This window comes from Rhinoderma darwinii, chromosome 5, assembly GCF_050947455.1.
Source record: "Rhinoderma darwinii isolate aRhiDar2 chromosome 5, aRhiDar2.hap1, whole genome shotgun sequence".
NCBI classification, from domain to species: domain Eukaryota; kingdom Metazoa; phylum Chordata; class Amphibia; order Anura; family Rhinodermatidae; genus Rhinoderma; species Rhinoderma darwinii.
Genome location: NC_134691.1, coordinates 183257098 through 183274697, shown reverse-complemented (window position 1 = coordinate 183274697; position 17600 = coordinate 183257098).

Here is a 17600-nt window from a genome sequence, read left to right as displayed (position 1 = left end):
TGGAGCGTAAATTTGGCTTGGTGGTAGTTCTGTTTGGGGTATTGCTGGTATTTCAGTTTATAATGTGGGGGCATATGTAAGCTGTGTGGAGTACATCAGGGCATAATAAGAGGGTATAATAATGCAGTAAATAAATAATAATCCGGTGTCGCACTGATAAAGGGTGCCCAATCTTATTTGCTTTTGGAACACTCTGCACATTTTGCATCGCCATATTCTGAAAGCCAGAACTTTGTTATTTTTTCTCCACCGGAGCTGTGTGAGGGCTTATTTGTTGCGGGACAATCTGTAGTTTTCATTGGTACCATTTTGGGGTACATGCGATTTTTGAACACTTTTTATTTAATTTTTTTGCAATCCTGACCAAAAACCAGGAAATCTGACAATGTTTTTTAGTTTATTTTTTTTGCGGCGTTCATCGTGCGCTATAAATGCCAATTTTACTTTATTCTGCGGGTTGGTATGATTTTGGCGATACCATATGTATATAGGTTTTTTATGTTTTGCAGCGTTTGAACAATAAAATTACTTATTTATAAAAAAAAATATTTTCTGTGTCACCATGTTCTGAGAGCCATAACTTTTTTATTTTTTAGTAAAAAAAGCTGTGTAAGGGCTTTTTTTTTTGCGGTACGGATTGTAGTTTGCATTGGTTCTATTTTTGGGTACATGCGACATTTTGATCACTTTTTATTCTTTATTTTGGGAGGGGTGGTGACCAAAAAAATTTTTTTTTATAGATTTTTTTTTGGGGTGTTCTTCGTGCAGGAAAAATAACATTATAGCTTTAGAGTTTTGGGTTGTTACGAACACGGTGATACCAAATATGTGTACTTTTTAACATGTTCATTTTTTTCCTATAATAAAAGTCTTATAGGGAAAAAAAGCATTTTTTGTTTATGTAACATATAACTTATTTTTATACTTTTTTTAAAACATTTTTATTACCTTTTTTTATCTTTATTTACTTGTTCCACTTGGGGACTACGAGACTTGCAGCTTTGATCGCTGCTAGAGTACATTACACTACCTACGTAGTGTAATGTATTCTAACTATCATTGTGACGTCACACTTACAGGAAGCCTAGGAGGACCGGCCGGAGGCTGCGCCTCCTAGGCTTCCGTACATGGCAACCCGGAGGCCATCGTTTGGCCTCCGATTGCCACAACAAGCATCGGCAGCCCCCACAATCACTTCGTGGGGGCTGCCGATATGCTTCAAGCCCATTAAATGCGAAGATCGCAATCAGTCGCCTCATTTAAGGGGTTAATTGCCGAAAGCAGCGGCAATGGTCCGCTGACCGGCAAGACTGTTGTGTCAGCTGTCTGGGACAGCTGGCAGCACGGTCTTGTCGCTCTGTGTATACACAGAGTGACAGTCTGAAATAGTGACGAAAATAAACGTCCTGGTGCGGGAACTAATAACCGACCATGACGTTCATTTTCGTCATAGGTAGGGAAAGGGTTAATTGGTTCTGTCGGGTTTCCATTGGGGTGTCCAGGGATTTACCGTAACACTAACGCAGAATGATGTGCTATTTCTTTGGGGGTATTTTTGGCAGAATCTGCGACAGAGACTTGTATCATGTTTCATATCCTGGCCAGGTGTCTGTATGTATAAATATATATATATATATATATATATATATATATATATATATATATATATATATATACACAGTGAAGGAAATAAGTATTTGATCCCTTGCTAATTTTGTAAGTTTTCCCACTGTCAGAGACATGAACAGTCTGAAAGAGTTTTTAGGCTAGGTTAATTTTACCAGTGAGAGATAGATTATATTTAAAAAAAAAACAGAAAATCACATTGTCAAAATTATATATATTTATTTGCATTGTGCACAGAGAAATAAGTATTTGATCCCTTTGCCAAACAAGACTTAATACTTGGTGGCAAAACCCTTGTTGGCAAGCACAGCAGTCAGACGTTTTTTGTAGTTGAGGATGAGGTTTGCACACATGTTAGATGGAATTTTGGCCCACTCCTCTTTGCAGATCATCTGTAAATCATTAAGATTTCGAGCCTGTCGCTTGGCAACTCGGATCTTCAGCTCCCTCCATAAGTTTTCGATGGGATTAAGGTCTGGAGACTGGCTAGGCCACTCCATGACCTTAATGTGCTTCTTTTTAAGCCACTCCTTTGTTGCCTTGGCTGTATGTTTTTCGTGTCATTGTCGTGCTGGAAGACCCAGCCACGAGCCACTTTTAATGTCCTGGTGGAGGGAAGGAGGTTGTCACTCAGGATTTGACAGTACATGGCTCCATCCATTCTCCCATTGATGCGGTGAAGTAGTCCTGTGCCCTTAGCAGAGAAACACCCCCAAAACATAATGTTTCCACCTCCATGCTTGACAGTGGGGACGGTGTTCTTTGGGTCATAGGCAGCATTTCTCTTCCTCCAAACACGGCGAGTTGAGTTAATGCCAATGACTCAATTTTAGTCTCATCTGACGACAACACCTTCTCCCAATCACTCTCAGAATCATCCAGATGTTCATTTGCAAAATTCAGACGGGCCTGTACATGTGCCTTCTTGAGCAGGGGGACCTTGCGGGCACTGCAGGATTTTAATCCATTACGGCGTAATGTGTTACCAATGGTTTTCTTGGTGACTGTGGTCCCAGTTGCCTTGAGATCATTAACAAGTTCCCCCTGTGTAGTTTACGGCTGAGCTCTCACCTTCCTCAGGATCAAGGATACCCCACGAGGTGAGATTTTGCATGGAGCCCCAGATCGATGTCGATTGACAGTTATTTTGTATGTCTTCCATTTTCTTACTATTGCACCAACAGTTGTCTACTTCTCACCCAGCGTCTTACTTATGGTTTTGTAGCCCATTCCAGCCTTCTGCAGGTCTATGATCTTGTCCCTGACATCCTTAGAAAGCTCTTTGGTCTTGCCCATTTTGTAGAGGTTAGAGTCAGACTGATTAATTGAGTCTGTGGACAGGAGTCTTTTATACAGGTGACCATTTAAGACAGCTGTCTTTAATGCAGGCACCAAGTTGATTTGGAGCGTGTAACTGGTCTGGAGGAGGCTGAACTCTTAATAGTTGGTAGGGGATCAAATACTTATTTCTCTGTGCACAATGCAAATAAATATATATAATTTTGACTATGTGATTTTCAGTTTTTTTTTTAATATAATCTATCTCTCACTGGTAAAATTAACCTAGCCTAAAAATTGTAGACTGTTCATGTCTTTGACAGTGGGCAAACTTACAAAATCAGCAAGGGATCAAATACTTATTTCCTTCACTGTATATATATATATACATGGTCAAGTCACATTATTATGACCACCTGCTACTTTCGATGTCAGCAGCGCGTAGCCCGTGAGGGAAGTTATGTGTCGTGGGCTGGCTTGGTGCGTCTATAAGGTGTGCAATAGTCTGTCTGAACACATATCACTCGTTGTTGCCACGGTTAAAAGCAATTTATCAGAGTTGCAAAAAAGAGATAATTATTGGCTTTCAGGCCAAGGATGGCAGTATTTCTCAAACAGCGCAGTTTGTGAACTGTACGCATGCTGACATAGTAAAAGTATATCATGAATAGACAAATGTTACCATTGGGAATAACCGACGTGCAAACTGTGGAGCACCACGTGCCATTGATGTGAGAGGTGAACGTTGGTTACGAGGGTGCATAGGGGCCGAATGACACGATACAGCGGAGCAGCTCACCGTGAAAATCAACCAGGGGGCTACCAGACGTGTGTCTAAAACGACAGTTCAGCGAACCCTACAGCCTATGGGGCTCCGAATGCGAACAGATGGTCACTGCTCCTATGCTAACAAAGGTGCATTGGAAAAAAGGCTTCAATTTGCACGGCAGCATTGGACCACTGAGGATTGGCAAAGGGTTGCCTTCTCCGATGAGTCACATTTTCTGCTTCATCGAACAGATGGACTTTGGCGTGTCAGGCCAGAAACATCAGACAACAAACACCCGGCAACCATTGCTGGAGGAGCACAAGCTGGTGGCGTCATCGTTATTGTCTGGGGAATTTTTTCATGGCATTCTCTGGGCCCACTTATCCATGTGGAAGGCATTCTGGACCGATTTGTGCATGAATCCATTGTTGCAGATCACGTCCACCCATACATGCTGTTTGTCTTCCCTGGGGCAGATGGAATCTTCCAGCAAGACAATGTGACATGTCACACGGCTAGAAATGTCCGACAGTGGTTGGAAGAGCACGACCAAGACTTCCAAGTACCTCCCTGGCCCCTAATTCACCAGACTTGAACCCAATGAGCATATGTGGGACAACCTCGATCATTTTGTTCACTCTATGGATCCTCCCCCACGCACCCACCAGAAAATGTGGTATGCACTACAGTCAGCATGGCTCCAGATACCGGAGACAACCTACCAGCACCTTATTGAGTCACTCCCAGCCCATCTAGCTGCTGTCTGTGCTGCACACGGTGGTTACTCTAGACATTAGCAGGTGGTCATAATTGTTGTGGAAGTCAATGGCTCAAAATATATTAGACTGAAATTTAGATGAGTGTTCCAACAGACACTCACGGCAGGAACTTTATCCAGCATCCTAATCAGGAGATTTCATACCAATATATATCGAGAGAGGAGAAATAACACACAGATGCTGCTGATATGCTCAAAATACTCCTCTGGAGGTTTATTGCCAAACTCAATTATAATAATATCATTCAAAAGGGGTGTAGGCTTGCGGTTAACCAATCAGGGGCAATGTGACAATATTTCTTATTCAGCCAATAGCAGACAATAAGAATATTTCAAGTACATAATTATAATTCTTCATTAAAATGCTGACATCAGGTAACACCTGGAGACTTGCATATAATGGGGTGTTGTTAATGGTTCTTTCTCATGGGGGGAATTTGTTGTGATAATGAGAAATAGTTGCACTTTATGTCTGGGCGTTCAGCCAACCCGCTACAATGGGGTATGAAGATCATGCAAAGAACATTAAAAGATAAGACATTTCTTTGAGACTCCTCTAGAATTATATAGAGGAAAGGTCATTGCAAAATGGAGAATACATATCTTAGTAATTCGGCATCCTGCTTGATAATTAATAACGTAATTTAATACAGAGAAAGTAAGCAAATAAACCATCCTTCACATAATAATGGGACTCGACAGTGTATATGTATGTATATATGAAATTTTTGGGTTTGGATTACCTCCACCTGTCCAGATGTGTCGTCCTCTCTCCTGATGCAGGATCACTCTATAGAACTATGAATATTTGTAGTATCACAGAGTGGGAACTCTTCATAAAACATAACCTGCATTCATTATTCAGATTAAAATACTCTAGGTAATTCTTTTGAATGCAAATACCACTGACACAACCAGGGTTGAATCAATAAGCAATTCACAATAATCACCTGCAGTATCCAGAAAATTACATCTAGATGACGAGGTACCATAAACATCATATGGACAAACTCCAGGGATACAAAAAATTCTATCACACACAATAAGTGTAATTTCTAAGCACCAATTATTGCATGAAATGACCATAACACTGACACTTCATAACCGTCCCAACGCGTTTCCCCCTAGTTAGTTCATCAGGGGACAATACTGGACAATTTGTGTGTAATTGGAGACCTATAATGGTATAGATACATATATAATAAATATTTGTATCGGCACATTTGTCTCAGATTACAACTCGCGACTCCCGGGAGTAAAGATGACAATTGGCTGAGGAAGAAACAGGTGGATAAAGATGATCCATTTTACAAAACATGCTGGTTTGTGGAAGCTGTAGATGGAGGCTTGGCGTTCCACATGGTTTGTGATGACATCCTGGGAATGCGTGGTCCTTCGACCTCCCCAGGAAGCCATCACAGACCATGTAGAATGCCAAGCATCTGGTAGTATCAGTGTTGTGGTTATTTTATGCAAACTTTGGTGCTTACAAATTACACTAATTGTTTATATATATATAAAAAGAAAGTCCAAAGCAGCACCATGTAGAGAAGAAATAAATGGGTGGTATATACTGTAGAATACTATACAAAAAATATGCTGCACTCCGGGATATCAAAGTGAAAACATGGTGGACTTTAATCCATAAGCGACTTTTCGGCAGATGCAACTGCCTTTCTCTGGCTTGAGAAAGGCAGTTGCATCTGCCGAAACGTCGCTTATGGATTAAAGTTCACAATTTTTTCACTTTGATATCCAAGAGTGCGGCATAAATGTGTCTTTATTCACCCATCAGTTGTTTTTCACTTTGAATACGTAATAGTGCTGCCTATTCTGTTGATGTACCTATACCGAGGGGGCTCGAGGTCGGGGCCCTGAGGCTTGCACCCACACATCTGCTACCAGGGCTGGACTGGGACTTAACATCAGCCCTGGCATTTACAAGGCATGTGGAGATTTATTAAAACAGGTGTAAACAGGTGTAAATGAAAAGAGGAATAGTTCTTGATAGCCCCAACTCCAACGAATCCACTGCTTTTCCACGAGAATAATGAACATGCTCATTATTCTAGAGGATTTTTCTTATATAGTGACCCACATATAGCCCCCCCTGTAGATGGTGCCCCATATATAGCCCCCCTGTATATGGTGCCCCACATATGGCCCCCCTCTAGATAGTGCCTCACATATAGCCTCTCCTGTAGATTGTGGCCCACATATAGCTCCCCTGTATATAGTGCCCCACATATAGCTCCCCCCCCCCCGTAGATAATGCCGCTCACACTTTTAAGTGGAAGAAAAAGACCAAAAAAAAACAACTTTACATACTCACCTCGATCCCGTTCCCACATCATCCTATGTCAATGCAGGCCTGCTCTCTTCTGAGCAGGTCTGCTGGGGCTGAAGATGGCACTGATTGATAGGGCAGAATGACTTGCCCCATCAATTAGCTCCTTTCAACAACAGAAGCGGTTGAAAGGCGCTGATTGGCGGGGCAAGTCTTTCTGCCCTGCCAATCAGCGTCATTGTAAGGCAGATACAATTAGTGCATGAGGGGATGGCGCCACCACCCAGGGCCAATTCTAGCTTTTCTGCTGCCTGAGGCGAAAATTGAAATGGTGCCCCCCAGATCTTGATTTGCATCCCCCTTACTGTTCTACATTACTACAAGCCTTCTCCTTTGCCTTGTACTCTCCTGGCATGCGTGGTGCAGTGATGAAGCCGGGCAGAGTACAACTCGCTGAACGGTGCGTGTTCATGGAGTACAAGGCAATGGTACATCCAAGAAAGTTGGAGGAGACTGGTAGTGATGTATAACAGTCAGGGAGATGTCAACCAAGCATGGAAAAGTGAGTTTTCAGTTAAGACTGTGTGACTCTACATGATAGCGGCGCCGACCCATGACCCTTAATAGAGTAATTAGCATATAGCGTGCACTATTTTAAAAGTTGATTTTAAAGATTTGCATCTGAAACAAACATACAGGGGAATGTTTGGAAATATTGTCAGGTCATGTATTACTGCATGGTGGCAGTTCAAGGGGTTAAAACTACCAGAAAGGTGATTAAATATACAATGAATTGCAACAATGCCATCTGCTCTACACCAGAACCAAGCTCAGTACATATATACAACACCAGGACAAAGCTCAGTACATATATACAGCACCAGAACAAAGCTCAGTATATGTATACAGTACCAGAACAAAGCTCAGTACATATATACAGCTCCAGAACAAAGCTCAGTACATATATACAGCACCAGAAAAAAGCTCAGTACATATATACAACACCAGAACAAAGCTCAGTACATCTATACAGCACCAAAACCAAGCTTAGTACAAATATACAGCACCAGAACAAAGCTCAGTACAAATACATTTCAGTACAGAGATCATTTGCAAAGTGAGGTTAGCAGCTTCCAGTATGAACTGAACAGTGGTAATCATATACTGGGAGTTGCTTATACCCCAAAAAATAGTACCCTCCACCATCTGTACAGATCATACAGTAATAATTAGGCTTCATTCTCACCTGCATCGGGGTTCCGTGCATGAGTTCCGTCAGACCTTTCCGTCAGGGGAACTCACGAACGGAAACCAAACAGAAACAATACCTTTTTCTGTTACCATTACCATTGATTTCAATGGTAACGCTTTCATTGCTAATGGTTTCCGTTTGTCTCCATTTCGCAAGGTTTCCGTTTTTTTTTTACGGAATCAATAGAGTAGTTGACTGTATCCACCTGTAATCTACCACATTTAAGTAACTTAGATGTGATCTATTTTAGGTGGATCCTGCGTGTCAGAGACACACAGGACACGCTGACACTGAACCCGTCAGTACCACGCACCTGACATGTTCAGGATTCAGCGTAAGATACAGCTGCTCTGTATACAGGATACAGAGCAGCTGTATCTCAAAAAGTAAAAAGAGTTTTTAATAAAAACTAATTATAAAGTTGCACAAAACACACTGACTGACATTTTAGTAAAAAAAAAAAAAAATCCCCTTCAAAGGGTTACATAGCATTTAATGCAAACAATCAGATTGTAACAACCATTGTCCAGTACGACGCGCAGCACATGCAGTTTTACCAAAAGTTGGTGCGGTTTTCAAATGATTGTTATGGTTTGCAAAAAACTGCATGGACAGTAACAATCATTTGAAAACTGCGCTGACACGTGGGAACGCAACATGTTGACGTGGTTTGCAGCTGTCTCGTAAGACAGCAGCTACTATATATATATACTGTACCGGTAGGTTCACACAGAGCAGCTTATACGCCCTGTGCGCCGCAGGGAATTCAAGCTGAAAAACCGCACCAAATTGTGGTGCAGCTTTTCGGCCAGGAATGGCCGCTGCGGAAAACTGAGCATAAAAAACGGATACTTATCATGGTGACGCTTCCCTCCTACATCCTTCAGCCTGCAATTGACTGCAGTGGTCACATGGATGAAACGTCATCCCAGGAGGCCGGCCCGGCAAAAAAAAATTGAATTCTGGGTAAGTATAAGGTTTACATTTTTCCTGAGTTGCGATTTTTTGCATCAGAATTGCTGCATTTCCGCCGCAAAAAAACACAACATCTGCTATTTGTTGCGGGTTTTACCTCCCCATTGAATTAAATGGAGAAAACCAGAAACAAATAAAAAGCATTTATGCAAATACGATTGACATGCTGCGGATTAAAAAAACAGACCGCAGGTCAATTTCTGAGCCTTTTTTCCGTTTATCGTGTGGGTGAGATCTGTTTAAATCTCACCCACTCTGCTGCTACTGCATTGGGGCTTGTCCACACGTAATGGAATTGCTGCGTATTTTCCATCCGGAATTGCAGATGGAAAATACACAGAATACAGTAGCAGCAAAGTGGGTGATACTTATCAAATCCTATCCACACGCTGCGTAAAATTTCTGACAATAAGTTTACCTGCGGTGTCACTTCACTACAGGTCGCTTCCTGCTGCGGAAAGTGGACTGAATCGCTGCGTTTTTCAGAGGAGATGTCACTGTCCCCCAACATTGAGAAAAACGCAGCAAAATACGCACCATTTTCTACAGCAATTCCAATACGTGTGGAGAAGCCCTTGTGCTGCGGATTTAGGGCTTGTCCACACACAACGGAATTGCTGCAGAAAATTTCTGCAGCAATTCCGTTTGAAAGTCAAAGGCTTTCCGCTGTGGCAAAAACGCATTATTTCCTGCGGTGTTTGCGACAGAAAATGGTGCGTAAATTGCTGCGTATTTCTCAATGGAGAATGGAGAATGGATATGGAGACATCTCCTATGAAACATAGCCATTCTGCAATATATATATATATATAGACATCAAACACACTATATACACACACACTATATATACACACACACATCACACACTATATATACACACAAACATGAACACATCACACACTATATATACACACATGTACACATCACATACACTATATATACACACATGAACACATCACACACTATATATACACACATGTACACTATACATACACACATGAACACATCACACACTATATATACACACATGTACACATCATACAATATATATATATATATATATATATACACGCACATGTACACATCACACACTATATATACACACATGAACACATCACACACTATATATACACACACGAACACATCACACACTATATATACACACATGTACACATCACATACACTATATATACACAGATGAACACATTATACACTATATATACACATCACACACACTATATATATATATATATATATATATATACACATGAACACATCACACACTATACACACACACACAAATATGCACATTACATGCACACATTATACACATATATAGTACACATTGTAAACACACATGCACATACTTTTATGTAGGATATTTGTGGAGGGAGTTCAGCAGGTTGATGGGGTGATGGTCTTCTCTCCAGCACTTCTCCTGCTCACAGCCCGACACAGAGCGCACAGACTGTCTCCCTCCCCCTCCCTCACATCCCGACTGGTAACAGCAGCAGCAGCAGAAGGAGAAGAGGTGTGAAGAGGCCGGAAGGGGGGCTGGAGGGGGAGATTTTAAAGCAGCACAGGGAGATTTAGTAATAGCAGCACAGACCACGGCTGCTATTACAGTCGGACGGCAGTTCTTAGCTGGTGTGCCGGCCGCCCCCTTACAAAAGCTGTACCCTGCTGCCTGAGCCGACACTGATTGTTTGGATGGCCAGCAGGTGGCCCACTGTTCAGCGGCCAATCTGGCATTTGCAAGAACTGCCCTATGGCCAGTCTGGCCCTGTCTGCTACTATAGTGCTGCTCTCTTTGGAATTTCATTCATATATACATATATATATATATATATATATATATATATATATATATATATATATATGTATATATATATATATATATATATATATAACAAAAAGAAAACAGCAGCACTCACTAGAGAGGATGTATAGGTGCCAAGCAAGCCGTCCAGATCCAAGGACTAGGCAATACACAAAAATGGAAATCTTGCAGCACTCCAAATAGTGAAAATAAAGTGGTTTATTTCAGCCAACAAACAGCGACGTTTCTGTCCAACAATAGGACCTTTATCAAGCATGGTAACATACTGAGTGATCATGGTATATAAAGAGTGAAGAGACATTTACATAATTAATCTCATTAAAATACACATAACGTGCAAAGTGCAAGAAAAACAAACATACTGTGTATGAATGGTATCCAATATGATCAAAACATTGATACATAAAAAATACAAGTGCAAATACATACATAAAATACAACAATATCGCATGAAAAAGCATGTAAGTATAAAATTACGACATAAACATATATGCAACAGTTGTGTTGAAACAAATCACGTTGGTTCTCCTCACCAATCAGAGCTTCAGGACCTTCGTAATCCAAACACGTACAGGTTATCCACATGACGGTAATCAATACACAAAGCGTGGTCTTACAGAGTATGTGGGTGTGTGTATATATATTATCAACTTCCGGTTAAAGAGATCGGAAGTTTATCGTCACCTAGCAACATGACGCTTCAGGAGAACAACGGCGAACACGCATCATCACCGAGGGCACCTCTCTCACAAAGCGTCCATCGTTGCCAGGCAACCACCAATCACACGACTCCATGTGATTAGAAAGGTAAATATACTGACACAATCACTACTGTTATCCTGTATAGTCCAAACCAGATGTAGGATCAAAACTTTGATCTCAAATATGCTCGTCGGGGTAGTCAGTAATAATGCAGCAATGTTTCTAATAGTACACATATATCGATGGATAAGATACACCAAAGATCGACACGCGGGTATACCCGAACCCTGGCCACACTTCCGTGGTCAAAAGGGAACTAGTCCCCAGGAACTCCAGGATCACTCCAACCACAACTGAATGTATATGGGGAATCCAAAGAGATCACAAACGTGTATCGGACCTATTTTATCAATGCAAATTAAAATCCGCAAAAAAGATATCTATAAATAAGAGATATGAATCTGGGTAATCAGCCCAGTATTATTTACTGACAATCCACATACGAGACAAGAAATGAAACATATGTATTAAAAAACTATCTTTATATGAATAGGTTGGGACTAAACAAAACAACAGAAATCGATTTTTTAGCAAATGCATATAAATCAATAAGGATGAGTACAAAGGAAGGTGGTCCCGAAGTTCTGTTGGGATCTAGAGTGATACAAAACAAAGTATATTAGTAACAGAAAATATATCTATACAGCGTAATATAATAAAATCATGTCACCAAATTTAATGACCGATGAAAAACACAAACGAAAACACAAAAAGGGGGGGAGGGAGGCAAGGCGCTAAACAGTGATTCTATCCACATTAAATTGTACATTGAGTCCATTAGGTCTCAATGTATTAAGTGAAAAAATCAATTTCAATTCTCTCTTGTGCAGAACCATGTGTCTATCACCACCATTACGTAATGTGGGGAACATGGTCCAAGATCATAAATTTTAGATCTCTCTCAGTGTGACCCTTTTCAACGAAATGTTTTGCAACAGGTAAATCTAATTTTTTCTTCCTAATTGAAAATCTGTGATTATTAAAACGAGTTTTGAACATACAGGTAGTTTCACCTACGTATATTAATTGGCAAGGACACCATAGCGCATAAACAACCTAGTCTGAGTCACAGGTAAGTGTGTGTCTGATATTATAATTTCTACCAGTTTGAGGGTGTATAAAGACATTGCCTCTGCACATATATGTACAATTTACACAGTGATGGCAAGGAAAATTGCCCACTTTCAGTGGTTGAAGTAAAGACTGTGTAGCATTTTTGTATTCATTGACTTTTGTCTTAACGAGTCTATCTCTAAAATTTTGTGTACGTCTATATGACATCAGTGGTCTGTTGTTTAACTCATCAATATGTACAAAACTATCTCGCAAGATGGGCCAATGTTTATTAATTATCTTAGAGATGTCTCCACTTGCTTCACTGTATGTGGTGATGAAAGGGATTCTTTTAGGTCTATGTGTTTTTGAAGTCTTGAATAGTTTCTCTCTTGGTATGTCACAATTTTTTTCTCTATGCATTGAAATCAAAGATCTTGGATATCCTCTCTCCAAAAAATTGGAGGTCAAGATATCCAAAGATTTAGTCAGATCATCATGATCATCTGTAATCCTCTTAACCCTAACCATTTGGCTGTACGGTAATGATTTAATCATATTTTTAGGATGGCAACTTTCATATCTTAGAAGTGTATTGCGATCAGTGTCTTTCACATGTAATTTAGTTTTCAAAACGTTATCAACAGCCATCACTGTAACATCCAAGAATTGGATAGATTCTGTAGAGTATACAATGGTAAATTGAATATCGGCATCTAAGGAGTTAAGAAATTGATGAAACTCATTTAATGAGGCTTCTGTATCTGTCCAGATGAGGAAGATGTCGTCTATGTATCGCCACCACTTCAGAACTCGTTGGAAGTGGTGGGACACATAGATAGACATCTCCTCCATCATATCCATAAAAATATTGGCGTATGTCGGAGCCATATTAGACCCCATAGCTGTTCCTTTGAGTTGAATATAATATCTCTCATTAAATAAAAAATAGTTAGATGTCAGAATAAGCTCGACAAGTGTCACAATAAATTCACAAGATGTAGCATCATAGTCAGAGCCAGATAACTTGCGTCTCACTGCCTCTAGCCCTCTATTATGATCAATTGACGTGTATAGTGCTGTTACGTCAAACGAAACCAATATCGAACCTGCCGGTAAAGTAATTGACCTCAGTTTTTGCAAAAAATCTGAGGTATCCCTCACATATGATTTAGCACCAATTGCAAAATCTCTCAAAACTTTATCCACAAAAATAGAGATGTTATTCAACAGTGACCCTCTGCCAGACACTATAGGACGGCCGGGTGGATTTGACAAATTTTTATGTATCTTAGGTAACAAATATAAACAAGGAGTGGTTAGATGTTCAATGATTAAAATTTTTTTTAGGTGTTGATCTATAATACCTTCATCTACTGCATGAGTAATTAGTGATCCAATTTTTTTCTCAATGTCAAATCTAGGATGTCTCTTTAATAACCTGTAAACATTGGTGTCAAGTAACTGTCTGTTACCTTCATTGATGTACATAGTTGTATCCATAACCACGATCGCACCCCCCTTATCAGCGGGTTTGATCGTGAGATCGTGGTTATGGATAAGTTCTTCAAGAGCTATGATCTCCGAAGAGGTAATATTAGGGTGTTTGAACAATTCATTGTTCGTCTGCATTTTTAATATGTTCAAATCTTTTTGAACCAACTCTCGAAATGTCTCGATAGCATGTGACATAATCGGGGGCTGGAACGAACCTTTATTAAACAGTCCTGCTCTCTTCAAAGATAGTTTAGGCGGTGTATCATGCTCCACTACTACATTAGATTGCATATCAAACCAGACTTTTAATTTAATAGTTCTAATAAACCTATACAGATCTAACTCCAATTGAAACCAATCAATATGTTGATTAGGACAAAAAGAGAGACCTTTCAACAGGGTCTGTAACTGTGTATCAGACAAGTTATGAGTAGAGATATTTACCACTGTTTGGCTAGTGTTGTCTTGTTGCTGTGATTCGGTAGTTTTTGTCCTCTGTGCTGTGCTTGTTTCTGGAGGCGAGTTCTTCCTCCCTCTGTTTCTCCTGCGTCCCGCTCGTCTAGTGCGTTTCCTTTTGTAATGTCCAGTATACTCGACTCTAAAAAATCTTCCCGTCCACTTCGTTGTTCATTCTTCCGGACCGGTACCTGTGTACGAGTGTCTCTATTGAATATTTGAACTCGAGGTTGTTTATCACGTCTGGATGATGTATTATTGTAATCGTAGGTGTTATCCCACGTATACACTCGACTCGTTTGATAGTCCGATTGATCACGGTGCCATTTTCTCTTTTTAGTTTCTTCAATCTCCAATCTTACTTTACTCAGGGTTGTATGTAATTTCTCCATATGTATATTATAGTCATCCATAGGAATGAGGGTCTTTAATGTATCTTCTAGAGAATTGAAATGGATTTTTTCACTTAATACATTGAGACCTAATGGACTCAATGTAGAATTTAATGTGGATAGAATCACTGTGTAGAGCCTTGCCTCCCTCCCCCCCTTTTTATGTTTTCGTTTATGTTCCTCATCGGTCATTAAATTTGGTGACATGATTTTATTATATTACGCTGTATAGATATATTTTTTGTTACTAATATACTTTGTTTTGTATCACTCTAGATCCCAACAGAACTTCGGGACCACCTTCCTTTGTACTCATCCTTATTGATTTATATGCATTTGCTAAAAAATCGATTTCTGTTGTTTTGTTTAGTCCCAACCTATTCATATAAAGATAGTTTTTAATACATATGTTTCATTTCTTGTCTCGTATGTGGATTGTCAGTAAATAATACTGGGCTGATTACCCAGATTCATATCTCTTATTTATAGATATCTTTTTTGCGGATTTGAATTTGCATCGATAAAATAGGTCCGATACATGTTTGTGATCTCTTTGGATTCCCCATATACATTCAGTTGTGGTTGGAGTGGTCCTGGAGTTCCTGGGGACTAGTTCCCTTTTGACCACGGAAGTGTGGCCAGGGTTCGGGTATACCCGCGTGTGGATCTTTGGTGTATCTTATCCATCGATATATGTGTACTATTAGAAACATTGCTGCATTATTACTGACTACCCCGACGAGCGTATTTGAGATCAAAGTTTTGATCCTACATCTGGTTTGGACTATACAGGATAACAGTAGTGATTGTGTCAGTATATTTACCTTTCTAATCACATGGAGTCGTGTGATTGGTGGTTGCCTGGCAACGATGGACGCTTTGTGAGAGAGGTGCCCTCGGTGATGATGCGTGTTCGCCGTTGTTCTCCTGAAGCGTCATGTTGCTAGGTGACGATAAACTTCCGATCTCTTTAACCGGAAGTTGATAATATATATACACACACCCACATACTCTGTAAGACCACGCTTTGTGTATTGATTACCGTCATGTGGATAACCTGTACGTGTTTGGATTACGAAGGTCCTGAAGCTCTGATTGGTGAGGAGAACCAACGTGATTTGTTTCAACACAACTGTTGCATATATGTTTATGTCGTAATTTTATACTTACATGCTTTTTCATGCGATATTGTTGTATTTTATGTATGTATTTGCACTTGTATTTTTTATGTATCAATGTTTTGATCATATTGGATACCATTCATACACAGTATGTTTGTTTTTCTTGCACTTTGCACGTTATGTGTATTTTAATGAGATTAATTATGTAAATGTCTCTTCACTCTTTATATACCATGATCACTCAGTATGTTACCATGCTTGATAAAGGTCCTATTGTTGGACAGAAACGTCGCTGTTTGTTGGCTGAAATAAACCACTTTATTTTCACTATTTGGAGTGCTGCAAGATTTCCATTTTTTTATATATATATATATATATATATATATATATATATATATATATATATATACATATATATATATATATATATATATATATGAATATTTGTTGAAATATCTTTGCTATTATTATATATTTTTTTACTATTTTCATTTTCATTGGCATTGTTTTCCCAATCGGCCAATTCCTGTCCTGTTCTCCCCTTTTTCTAGTTCTTTGTAGTTTTTTTAGTCACCGTTCGCACTGCACTTTGTTGTGAGAATTTTTTGAGATTGACTCTTTTTTATAATTTTCGTTTGTGGTAGACTTTATGGATACAGAATATTCCCTGCTTCTGCAGCAGATTCAGGCGCTGGAATTCAAACCTCCGGAGCGTTTCACGTATTCTATGCCATTAACCAACATTTAAGGTCTGCACATAGGAGCACATGCCACCAGCTTACAAGACCTAAGATGTTGGTGATTTGTATAGAACCCGTGGAAAGATCAGGAGGTCTGAATCAATACATTTACATTGTTAGCCATAGTCATGGGGACGGTGTATAGTCCATTAAAGGGGTTTTCCATTTCAGTCAGAATGTGGGGCTCCCTGATGCAATGTGACTACAGGGTTCTGGCTGCGGGGAGTCCCCAAATTCTGCTGTTATCTGCACCAATACTGCAATGTAAATGTAAAGAAACCTTCTGCCCTAGCCCAAAGAAATGACACTATTGAGTAAAAATATGGGACGCTCATCAATAGCCGCTGCATCTGTGTGGCAAAGATACCACATCACCCCTGCCAATCACTCTGACTCATTGTGAGGAAATTTGGTCATCAGTGAATGGGAAGACTGCAGAACACCAGCTGTCTGTCTATATCAGAGGAGATGCTCTATTTCTCCTATAGTGTGTTTAATAGCAGGAATAACTGATAGAGAACTGGGTCAGTCATGGAGTCCCTGGTCATCTCTGGAATATGGAAGGTGTAACCTGTTCAGTGCCACACAATAAGAGCAGCTCCACCATTCCTGCTGCACACATCCCCCTCACATGATGCAGAAGAGCTGCAGACCCAGCGATTTAGGATGCAGCACAGGTAACTGAGCTGAGAGGGGCGGGGCCTGCGTGACGTCCGGAGAAGTGGGCGGTACAAGTGTATTAATCAGAGGAGCTTTAATTCTGAAGTAGCCAGT